This window comes from Rattus norvegicus, chromosome 6 (genome assembly GCF_036323735.1).
Source record: "Rattus norvegicus strain BN/NHsdMcwi chromosome 6, GRCr8, whole genome shotgun sequence".
Classification (NCBI taxonomy): Eukaryota; Metazoa; Chordata; class Mammalia; order Rodentia; family Muridae; genus Rattus; species Rattus norvegicus.
The window spans coordinates 20,289,913-20,302,813 of record NC_086024.1 but is presented as its reverse complement, the minus strand read 5'-3'; the positions used below and the strand labels follow the sequence as shown (position 1 = coordinate 20,302,813).

The window sequence follows — 12,901 nt, the reverse complement described above, 5'->3', positions numbered from 1 at the left end:
AGTGACCAGAGTTCGATCCACATACAAATTACACATTTGTAACCACGGCACTCCTATAGCCAGATGGGAGTCTAAGACATTAGAATTGCCAAGAACCTGGCAGGCCGGCTAGCCAGGAGACTCAGCCCAGCAGGAAAACCAGAGAGAGCCTGTGTGGTGGCCTCAACAAAGTGGACAGGAAGAGCTTACACCCAAAACCATTGTCCTCTAACTTCTCTATGTGTACACACACACATGCACATACACACAGACGGGGAGAGGGGCATGACCACTGTGATGATTTGGGCTTAGTCTGCTATACAGTGAGAAGATGGACAATCATTTCATAATCTTTATTTTTCCTGACTTTTCTGTTGGCTACTACAAAGCTTGCACTTTAATGACCAGCGAAGCAGTTTTGTATCCTTTCATCGCTCACTGTGGGTCAGAAATATTATGGCAAGAAAAGCCATTCCTGATGAAGGTGATGTGCTTTAAGACACGTACCCACTGACAGAAGGTCTTCAGTCTGGAGAGGAATGACAGCCTTGGGGTGGGGAAAATGTTACTAGCATACTCAGGAGGATTTTTCTTAAAAATGTATATCCCAAGTACACTCACATCCACTTTACATGATTTTTAAAGGTAAATATTTGAAGAAAAATAATATTCTAACAACTCAGAACTGCCTGAGAATATTTAGAACTTGAGTGATTTTACCGGTGAAGCAGCAGCCCTGGAAGCTGGAAGCTCAAAGCACGTTTTAACCGCAGTCAGTATTATTAGCTGCCAACCTAACTATACCTGTTTACAAGTTCTACTTATCAGATGACTAGGGTGATTGGAATAGCTTTGGCTCCCATAGACCCATATGTTTGAATGCTTGGCCATAGGAGTGGCACAATTAGGAGGTGTGGCCTTGTTAGAGCAAGTCTGTCACTGTGGGGGCAGCAGCCTGAGGTCGTATATGCTCAAGCTGTGCACACAAGCCCAATGTGAAACACACAGTTCCCTCCTGGGTGCCTTAGATCCAGATGTAGACCTCTCAGCTCCTTCTCCAGCACCATGTCTACCTGCACACCGCCATGCTTCCCACCATGATGATAATAGACTGAACCTCTGAGACTGTAGCCAGCCCCAGTTAAATGTTTTCCTTAATAAGAGTTATCATGGTCATGGTGTCTCTTCATCGCAATGAAACCCTGACTGAGACAATGGCTACACACAGTTAAAATAATGGGGAGCTGAGGATTCAGGGATTAAGTCCACTTTCCATTCACCATACATTCTGACTGACGTGTGTACGTTGTGATAAAGTCACTGTGTGCACATATCCTGATGCTATCACCCTTTTTAAAACTATGGGAACACGTTTTACTTCTGTACATTCGGTTGTGTGTCTTGATGGTTCAAACTGTCTTTCTATATCCTCATGGCTACTCTATTAGAAGTGAATCCTAAAGTCACTTGGAGCAATGCTTCTAAGGGGCTATCGGCCAAGTTCCTTTCTGAAAGTTACTAGTGAGGGGGTTTTAGTCTCATAATTTTTGTCATGCAAACATGAGACCAAGTTTAAATGACTAGAGCCCATTTAAAAATCAATTTAAAAAACCCTGCACCTGTCAAGTGTGGTATGTACCAGTGATACCTGTTCTGGTGAGATTGGTAGGGGAATCACCTATCTAGCCAATTCGTGAGCTCCAACTTTAGTGAGAGACCCTGTCCTAAAAATCAAGGTGGAGCCAGTTATGAAAGCACATAATTGAGTTCAACAGACAAGAACAGGAATTTTACTCAATGTGACAGCAATTCCATTTGTAAGACACAATCACTATATTCAATAAAAGATACGACCTCATGAATAAGGACTGGCTGGCTTCAATCCTGATGGTTCACTTTATCTGCAGCAAACTCTAGCACATTATGTAACAATTTTATTTGCTATTATTACCAGATTTTGTATGAATTTGTCTGTTTGATATATGAGTTGTCCAAGAATACTCAGGAACTGTGGGGTAAACTGCCAGAAAACAGTGTTGAATTCTAATGAATCTTTAATAGTCCTTTCTAGCTAATGTCTCTAAAAAGCTGAAAAGGCTTTAGAAAGCCTAGCTCTATTTCCTTTATTTATGTGCATGTCCATGTATCCACACTAGTGTGCAACTGCATGTAATGCAGAAGGCAGGGCAGGACACAGGTTACTTTACTGCCTCAGACAATGTCTCTTCTTGAACTGGAAGTTTGCCATTTTGGATAGGCTAGCGGGCTGTGAGCTCTAGAGATCTGCCTGTCTCTCACCACTGCAGGTTACAGGTACCCAGCCATGCCTGGTCTTTGTTGTTTTAATGTGGGTTCTGAGGTCTGAGCCATAGTCCTAATGGATGCAGAGCAAGTACAACATAGATAGCTAGGTCCCCAAGGACCAGGCACACCCAACAGCCTTCCTCTGAGGAGTTAAAGCCAACATCAAGGTCATTGATTTGCACACATACATCAGTGCAACATGGCATCATGAGATAATCTGTGTAACGTTATCACACCAAGAAATCAGGAAACATCTGTGAAAGCAACACTCATCACCTTGGTGCACAAAGCCTTCCTAGCTTGCACCTCCACAAGTGCCCTAAACAGCAACTTGTACTTCGATACACACATGCCTGCCTCAGTGCTGCAAGGTCATCTCCATATAGCTTGTTTCCCACAAAGACGAGACCCTCTGTCCCATAAAGCAATGATTCCCAAAGAGACACCAGATGCTCAATACCCAGGTAACCCCAGAACCATACAGAGGTGGGCCTGGACCCACCTCTGACCACCTTAGAGGCCTCTAAAACCCTCGTCATTCATCCCCAATGTAAACGACAGAGGCGGCCCTGGACCTGCTGAGCAACGACTGAGCAAATCTGAACATTTAAAAAAAAAAAAAAAAATCAACCACAGAACACACTGTGCCCAGTAAGAAAATGCTCAGCCAAGCAACGGAAGTGTAATCTACTTTAAAGGAGAGAAAAGCGGGAAGCCAATACATAAACATAACATCAAAAATAATAAAATAATAGAGAAAATTCAAATCTGGGCGGTCATTCGTGCCTGCAATCCCACAGTCAGTGGGTGAAGCTAAGCAGCTTGTGCTGTATAATGCAGTTAGGGACAGCTTAACTAGAGAGAGAGTCTGAAATGGCTCAGCAATGCAGGAGCCGAGCTCTACCCCTGACACCCACACGAGGGACTCACTCAGTCAAGGGGCTCTGACTCCTGACTTCAGTCAACACCAAACACATACAAGGTGCACAGACATACATGCAGGCAAACACCACACACATAAAATAAAGCATAATGATGATGACAGCAATAGCTTTTAATGTTATCTCATTAGAGAACGGTGGTTCATGCTTGTAATCCCAACACTCAGGAAACTAAGGCAGGAGGACTGTCAAGAGTTCAGGCCACTCTGGGCTACATAGTAAGTTCCAGGCCAGCCGAGTTATCTAAGACCTTGTCTCAAAAATAAAAAAGGTAAATGGCTTTAATCTTTGTATTTCATTATTCTTTAAACAAACTAAGTTACAGTCACTGTTTGTGTGACAGAGAGGGCTGAAGAGAGGGCTCCTCAGCTAGAACCTGAAGAGGATCCAGGTCCCGCGCCCAGAACTATAACTCTGCTTCAGGAGACCTGGTGCCATCTTCTGGCCTATGCAGGCAAAATACATAAAACTAAACTTTTTTAAAAATGAAGAGAACCAGCCCAATGTGGCAGCACATGTGTATCTTCCAAAAACTCGGGAGGTGGAGGTTGAGGGCCAACCTGAGCTACACTGTTTTAATGAACACAACCAAAAAGAGGCCTGTAGGTGCCTTAGCAAGTGAGGGCACCTGGCAGCCTGAGTCCATGGAAGCCACAGAAGACGGAAGGAGAGTTGTATAATCAGAGGATACAGTATAAACCTGGCTTGTACTTATGCATAAGGAGAAAGCACACACTGTGCAATGACAGCCTAGATAGAAACAAATTAGAATGAACTGTCTATCAACAGGAGTACTTAATCACAGTAAAGCCAATTTACTATTTAAAAACCTACAAGGGGGTTTGGGGATTTAGCTCAGCGGTAGAGCGCTTGCCTAGCAAGCGCAAGGCCCTGGGTTCCGTCCCCAGCTCCGAAAAAAAGAAAAAAAAAAAAGAAAAAAAAAAACCTACAAGGGGGCTGGAGGTGCAGTAATACTTAACTAGCACCCACATGGCCCTGGGTTTTATTCTCTGCTCCATACCTCAAACATAATAAAATAGATGCTTAGAAAAAATTATGATAGGCTAATTGAAATATAAACTAAAGTGTATGCAGCTATAAGATAGTGCTTCTTAGAAAGAATATTAGTCAAATTATAATCACAGACATGTTCACTCACCAACCTTTAGCACTAATGAAGTATTCCAGTGAGTTTGGTCATAAGTTTTTAAAAATCAAATACTGTTTTTCATTTCAATATTAAGTGATATGAAACCAAAACAAACTTCAAAATAAGAAAAAGACCTCACACAAAGGCATGGATGGTGGTTTGGTACAATTTTTCTCTTTTAGTTTCATTTAAGTGAAATCAAACTATGCTTTTCAGTCAGAATTTAATTAGCCAATTGTCTCTCTTTAACTTTTATGGAAGCAATAATTTAAATTCTGGAAGAAAACCTATCCTTTCATTCTGATTGGATTTTACCATATAATAACATTTACTGCCTAAAATGACCAAAATTTGTTAAACACAGTAGAGAATGCATATTCTCTTTAGATATAGACATTGTGTACACTGAATAACACACATCTACACTAAATAAAGGCTCTATAACTTTGTAAAATCTTTCTTAGGGTAACAGGAAATTCTGACTTTTTGAAATATAAACAAATATTCAATGCTATATTATTGTATTGTTTTAAAGAAGCATCGCTAGGTATGGCGGCACGTACCTTATTAATCCCAGCACATGGGAGGCAGAGACAAAGGATCTCTGTGAGTTCAAGGCCAGCCTGGGCTAGACAGTGAGTTCTAGAACAGCCAGGGCTATGTAGATGACTCTGTCTCAAAAAAAAAAAATTAAAAAAAATAAAGAAAAGTGTTTTTATTTATGGATACAAAATGCATACGATCACTCGCCTGACACACACTCGTATCTAACACACTTTTCCGTCCTAACACGGCTCAGCAGACCAGTGAATCCAAAGGAAGGACCACAGCACACACAGGGCAGATGGTACTGGTCTTTCTAAACTTCACTGCAATCCATTTCTCCTTTTATACTCCAAAACATCTTCCTTATGTTGCTGAGGTAAACCTAGGAAAATCATGATGGCCCAGCCCAACTTTCAGCCAGTCAGGTTAGGTGATGGACACAGAACTTTGACTGTGTTGACAATATGCTCCTGAGGCTTTCGTGAAAGGGAGTGAATAGAACAAGATGCCCTTCAACAGAGGAATGGATACAGAAAATGTGGTACATCTACACAATGGAATATTACTCCTCTATCAAAAACAATGACTTTATAAAATTCACAGGCAAATGGATGGAACTGGAAAATATTATCCTGAGTGAGGTAACCCAATCACAGAAAAACACACATGGCATGCACTCATTGATAAGTGGACAATAGCCCAAATACTCGAATTACCCTAGATGCACAGAACACATGAAACTCAAGAAGGATGACCAAAATGAGAATGCTTCACTCCTTCTTTAAAAGGGGAACAAGAATACCCTTGGCAGGGAATAGGGAGGCAAAGTTTAGAACAGAGGCAGAAGGAACACCCATTCAGAGACTGCCCCACATGTGGCCCATACATATACAGCCACCCATTTAGACAAGATGGATGAAGCAAAGAAGTGCAGACCGACAGGAGCCGGATGTAGATCGCTCCTGAGAGACACAGCGAATACAGCAAATACATAGGCGAATGCCAGCAGCAAACCACTGAACTGAGAATAGGACCCCCCGTTGAAGGAATCAGAGAAAGAACTGGGAGAGCTCGAAGAGGCTCGAGACCCCATATGAACAACAATGCCAACCAACCAGAGCTTCCAGGGACTAAGTCACTACCCAAAGACTATACATGGACTGACCCTGGGCTCCAACCTCATAGGCAGCAATGAATAGCCTAGTAAGAGCACCAGTAGAAGGGGAAGCCCTTGGTCCTGCCAAGACTGAACCCCCAGTGAATGTGATTGTTGGGGGGAGGGCGGTAATGGGGGGAGGATAGGGAAGGGAACACTCATATAGAAGGGGAGGGGTTAGGAGGATGTTTGCCTGGAAACCAGGAAAGGTAATAACAATTGAAATGTAAATAAGAAATACCCAATTTAATAAAGATGGAGGAAAAAAAACAAAAGAACAACAGAAAGTTCCATTTTAGCCCTGACTCTGGTCTGAGATGGGGCTCACTTTGTAGATCAGGCCAGCCTTGATCTCAGAGATCCACCTACATCCACCTCCAGAGAGCTAGAATTTTTCTCATTCATAAGGCACTGCTTGCTGCGAGCTTCTGTTAGGACTAGAAAGTCAATCTGAAAAGTGGTGATCAAAGCACCTGGAGGGTTTCACTCCCTCCTCAGACCACAGCTCTTACATTAACTTTTTAAAAGACAGGGCCTTCCTATGGCTGGGACTGGCCTTCAATTCCAGCCCCTGCTGCCACTGGTTCAGAGTGCTGTTTTTGCATGTGGGTGTGTGTCACCACACCCAGTTATGCTATTACTTTTTAGTCTCGCATCAGTTCAAGAAATGCATTACATTTCACTTCTTTTGTGTGCACATGTGGGAGGGGCACAGTGCAGATCCACAGGCCAAACGGCTCAGTAGGAAGGCATTGGGCAAATGCATAAGCCAGGCCCAGAACCCACAACCGTAAAACAACGGAAGAGGCTTTACTAAGTCGCCCTAGACATAAGGCTGTGGTCTCCCCTCCCCCAGTAATACACACACAATAATAGTAAGTAAATAAAAATTAAGTCTTAATTGTGCAAGAATGCATTTTAAAAGAACATAATTTAACTAGAGGCTTTGTTAAGTCTTAGAACAGAAGGCATATTTTTAAACACTCATACCAGATGGCCCGACTTGCCCTGTTGTACAAGTAAGTAAGGACTAATACAGGGCATTCTTACACCCCTGAGTAATGTAAGACATGACTTAAAGTTCACTGCTCTAATTTGAGCAGACATGCTCCCTAATCTATGAAATGGGGATAAAACCCACATTAAAATGGTCACAGGCAAGGTGGCAAACGCCTGTCCCAGAACTACAAAGGTGGAGGTGAGAAGGATCAAGAGTTCAAGGTCGGGGTTGGGGATTTAGCTCAGTGGTAGAGCGCTTGCCTAGGAAGCCCAAGGCCCTGGGTTCGGTCCCCAGCTCCGGAAAAAAAGAACCAAAAAAAATAAATAAATAAATAAAAGTTCAAGGTCATCCTCAGCTACTTATTTGAGGCCAGTGTGGGCTACATGAGAGCCTGTCTGAAAAAAAAAAACAAGTTACAGACTTAGTCATGAATGCAAATGTGCTATTATAAGTGATGACTGTAAGCTACACTGAGAGCCAGGACTACAGAGACCTTGTCTCGGAAAAAAAATAAAAATGCCTTAAAAGAAATGTAGTTAGGGATCACTTAATTTGTGTAATTATTTCTTTTTTTTTTTTTTTTCGGAGCTGGGGACCGAACCCAGGGCCTTTCCCCATTTTTCCCACTGAGCCATTCCCCAACCCCTGTGTAATTATTTCTATACTGTATGTCCCATGTGTGACTTTCTAGTGAAAGATCTCTGACTTCACTGATAATGTCATTTTAAATTCTGTGGACAAATTTAAACTATATCCAAGAAAAAGCAAGACAAAAGGCTTTTTGCAGGTATTGAAACTTCTGACATTTCTGACAACTTTGAAAAGGATTTTAAATTTTCATAGGCTTAATTAAGTGTTCCCACAGGCGTATGTATTTGTGCTATGCATATGTGTGTGCTTCACATGCATGCCTGGTGTCTGTGCAGGTCAGACAAGGGCATCAGATCCCTGCAACTGGAGCGGAGTGATTGTGAGCTATCGTATGGGTACTAAGAACCAAATCTGGGTTCTCTGCAAGAGCAACAAGTGCTCTCAACTACTGAGTCATCTCTTTTGCCCTTAAAATACACTTTAAAAGAAAAAAGAAAGAAAATTTAAACTGACAGTGTGTTTTAAGACATAAGATTCAACAAATTGGGGTTGGGGATTTAGCTCAGTGGTAGAGTGCTTGCCTAGGAAGTGTAAGGCCCTGGGTTCGGTCCCCAGCTCCGAAAAAAAAAGAACCAAAAAAAAAAAAAAAAAAAAAAGAAAGATTCAACAAATTTCAGAATTTCAGAATAACTTTTATATACATCCCTTCCTTCCTTTTCTTCTTCTCTAGTGTGCGCAGTATATGTAGGCATACATAACTAGGAATGCCCATGAAGATCTGGGGACAATGCGCAGGAGCTGGCAAACTTGATCACCAAGCTTGGTTCTCTGAGCTCTGCAAACTGTGGTGCCCACCTGCATGCACAAGTGCACTCAAGCACATATGCATGAACATGTGTATATACACACATGTATACATGCACAGAAGCACACACGTAAGCATGCATACACACACACAGGCACACACCCACAAACACAAGCCCATATACATATAATTTTTAAAGAGATTCTCAAACTCATCTTACAGCTTAGAAATACCTAATTTAGAGTGACCTATGAGGACCTAGGGGATGACTCATCAATAAAAAGTCCAATGCCAAGCCAGATACCCTGTGTTCAAATCCCTGGAAACTATTTGGTCACACTCTCGAAAACTGTGCTGACCTCAGAGCACACATACTATGGCATAGCATAAATCAATGTTATATAAAATAGGTTTTAAAAATAATAACATCATAGTAATTAAGTGCCCATAATTCTAAAATTTTAAATCACTTTCAGTGAGGCATGAATGTTGAGCTCATGGCCACCCTTGGCTGTGCATTTGGAGGACATCTCAAAAACTGAAAACACTGGGGTTGGGGATTTAGCTCAGTGGTAGAGCGCTTGCCTAGCAAGCACAAGGCCCTGGGTTCGGTCCCCAGCTCTGGAAAAAAAAAGAAAAGAAAAAAAAAAAACTGAAAACACTTTCCTTCCTTTTACTATTTTCTCCCATGCACCTCCAACCTCATTGGAAATTTAACAAGATTAAATTTATGAGGAATTTCACCTGCCCGTTGTTTCTGTCTGCCTCTCAGGAACCAGGATCCAAGACTGCCCTACGTTAGTTACATAGTAAGGATCTAGGCATCACTGAACTGTTTTCGTCACAGTTACTATCCTATCTGTGGTTTAGTTAACTGCATATTTAACTGCACAAACCAGCTGTCACACTAGGAAACACAGTTTATTCGGTCAGAGGAAGCAATTTATATATACCATTAAATTCTAATGAAAATTAAGTTTTTGTTTTTATTTACTCCAAGGTATCTTTTATTTTTCTAAAATATCAAGTGTTGAAGGAACCAAACCACCTACTTTACATGGGGGAAAACTGTAACTGAATTATCCCAATCAGGCAATTCATAGCCAGAGAAGAGCCTGGTTGACCACAACAATGGGCCTCTCAGATCTGACTGCAGGCAGTAGAACTGACTAAGGGCCCCAGCTGCTGCACTCTGAAACCCACCGCTGTGTTTGTGCAGTGGCCATGCCTGTAACCAGCTCCCCCTAGTCAATCACCGGACAGGGTAAGCATACTAAGGCCGACTCTGTTCCTCAGAGAGGCAGCATTCCTGGGACAGTTAACTTTCACTCAAAGACTTCCTGAGGCCTGGGCAAATTCTCCTTAGCACTGAAAGGCAATGACACTTTTTTTGTTTGTTTGTTTTGCCTGTTGTTCTATGTGAGGGTGCCACAGCCTGTGGCCCTGGAGTTACAAACGGTTGTGAGCTGCCATGTGGATGTGCAGTGATCCTTCAGATTGTCTACCTGCTGGATTAGGCTCACTTGGAAGGCAGAAGCACAAAGACTATGAGCGGAAGGTCGGCCCATGAATTCAAGCCAACTTGGGCTACAGAATAAGACCTCACAAAAACAAAGCAGATGCAGTGACTGACATAGGCCAATAATCCCAGAACTTGGGACATTAAGGCAGGTGGATCAGAAGTTCAAAACCAGCCTCAGCTACATAGTAAGTTTAAGCCCCGCCTAGGCTACTTGAAACCATGAACAGATGGACAGATGGATAGATGGGTAGATGTTTAAAACTTTACTTGTCAAAAACACTACTACTAGACAAGTAAATTTGTAAACTATAGGCTAGAAGAAAATACATGTATGTACCCAGCGTGATAGTAAACACTTCAGATGTAGAAACTCAGGAAGCAGAACCATGATGATCACAAGCTACGTGAGGCCTTACCTAAAAAAATAAAATAAAATCATAAAATAACTTATCAAAAGAACAGTTATCCAGAATATGTAAGGCATCTTATAATTCAGTACTAAAAAGAAAAATAGTAATTTAATGTTTTATGGGAAAGAAGAGTTGAGCAGACACTGTCCAAAGGAATATACAGGAATGACTAATAAGAACAAGAATGCAGGAGGCCAGCAAGACCACTCAGAGGGGTAGGTGTCTACTGCCACTACCAAACCTGATCATTTCAGTTTGATCCTGAAAACCCATACAATGGAAGAAGAGAATCAATGCCTATGTGTGTCTGTCTCCACCCATTCTCCCCTCCACACACACTGCAAAAAAGAATATAAAAAGTTGATCAATATAATTATCTACCAGGGGATACAAGACTCAGTTAAAATAAGACGGCACTTCAAACCACTAAAACTGAAGACTAGTAATATCAAACAGTATCCCTGGAGAGACTCTAAGCGGTGCGACCGTCTTGGGGAAAGGCCTAGCAGTTTCTTTCTCATAAACAGATTTCTAACCTGTAAGTAATGGCTCTTGGTATTTGTGTACAAGTAATAAAAGGTTTTATAAACAGACGCCCATAAGAACCATGGAAGCTGAGTGTGAACCCCAACATTTAGGAGACAAAAGCAGGAGCATCAGGAGTTTAGGGCCAACCCTTTTACATGAGACACTGTCTCAAGAACAAGACCATTTGAGCCTAATGGTTCACCCGCCACCATGCCAGCGTTTGATCTGAGGGACCCACATGGCAGAATGAAAGAACAGAGTCTTGCAAGTTGTCTTCTGACCTCCACATCCGTGCACGCATGTGCATACATGCACAAATACATAAGTACAATTTTTAAATTTATGAAAGGACAGTTATGGCAGCTTATTATTATTATTATTATTTATTTATTTATTTGACAATGGCTCCATATGTAAGGCATTAGATATCCATCCACCAGGATAAACAAGCTGTGACAGTCACATGATGGAAAAAAGGACTGAATTCTTAGAGCATACTCTCAAGTGCTTCACTAAAAATATACACACTACTTGAATCTATTTACATGATATTCCAGAACAGATAAGATTAACCTATGTGGGGCGGTGAAAGGTTACAACAGTGGCTACCTCTGCAAAGAGAGAGGGCATGAAGGCAATGGTCTGTTCCTCAGTAGAGACTTTGATAGTGGACATTCTCTAAGCACTAGAACTAGCATCTGTGTTCCACTGCATATAAATCTACTAAAACAATAAAAAGGCTACTGGTTTCTAGTTACTGGTGCAGGCCGAGGGATTTAGTAATAAAGTGTGCTTATACCTGCAACTATAAAACTCATCAGGAAGGTGCTGGGGGGGGGGGGGCCAGCCAGAGGACCCAGCTTAAAGAGATGGATGGACGGACGGATGGGCGGACGGGCACCCTGTCTTTAAAGAAATCAGATAAGCTGGACGGAGCAGCTCATACTTGTTAGCTCATCACTGGAGGGGGAGGGGCCAAGACACGACCATTGCCACAAGTCTGGCGCCAGCCTGGGCTTCACAGTGTTTTCCAGACTGCATAGTGAGAGATGTCTCAAAACAAAGCAGCAGTTAATGGGAGGGAAGAGTGGATAGGCATGTGACAACAGCAGTAGAGTCTAAGATGATGGCTAATTGGTATTCATGGACAGCCAGTCACACTAAGCTGCATCCATCTGAGTTGTAAGATTTGACCCAAGCTAGCACTACACACCATGACAGACACCATTAGCACATTCAGGATAAGCAGACATAAAAGCCTGCTTTTGGTTTTGTTGTCGTTCTTTCACCCTGTAGCTAAGAATGACCTTAACTCCTGGTCTTCTGCCCTCACTTCTCATGTGTTGTGATGACAGGCCTGTCACACAATAACCTAAAAGTCTGTTTTTATAATAGCCAATGATGTGTATCAGTTTGTACTCCCTACAGTTTTATGAAAGTTTATAGAACATGCTGGTTTTAGTTTGGCTCTCAAGTTATTTAGCAGGTTGGCCATATTGCATATGTAGATCGGTAACCTACATTCCCATTTACTCCATTATACAGCTGCATCACAATTCAGTCACTCACTTCCCTGTTGGTTCCTGATAGACTAACAAACATTTAGATTGCTGTGCGGAGCTGAATGGACCTGCCACAGTATTCACACATATGTTTCCTTTGTCAATAATGGGGACTAAACCCAGGTCTCATGCACACTGTGTGTGCACTCTAATCTACTAGTAAGCAACATCCCCTGTCCTTTTAGCACTTTTTATTTTTGAGACAAGTTCTTACAGAAATTGTCCAAGCTGGCCTTGAATGTTTAAGTTTCCTGTATTAGTCTCCTGAGTAGGTGGAATAACAGGTCTGCACCATCAAACCTGACTCACACAGAAGTCTTTCTATAGATGCACTTCATCTATTCTATCTCAGACCTCTAGATTGGCTGCATCAGGTCTCAAAACTGGACTGCCAACTGGAGAAATAG

General features: G+C 42.0%; 1 protein-coding gene across 1 annotated transcript in view; it reads right to left on the bottom strand.

Annotated features, from left to right (window-relative positions):
- The window catches only part of Sos1 (SOS Ras/Rac guanine nucleotide exchange factor 1), a 77,234-nt gene that overhangs the window by 60,537 nt on the left and 3,796 nt on the right, over positions 1 to 12,901 (bottom strand). The gene's annotated exons all lie outside the window — the stretch shown is intronic.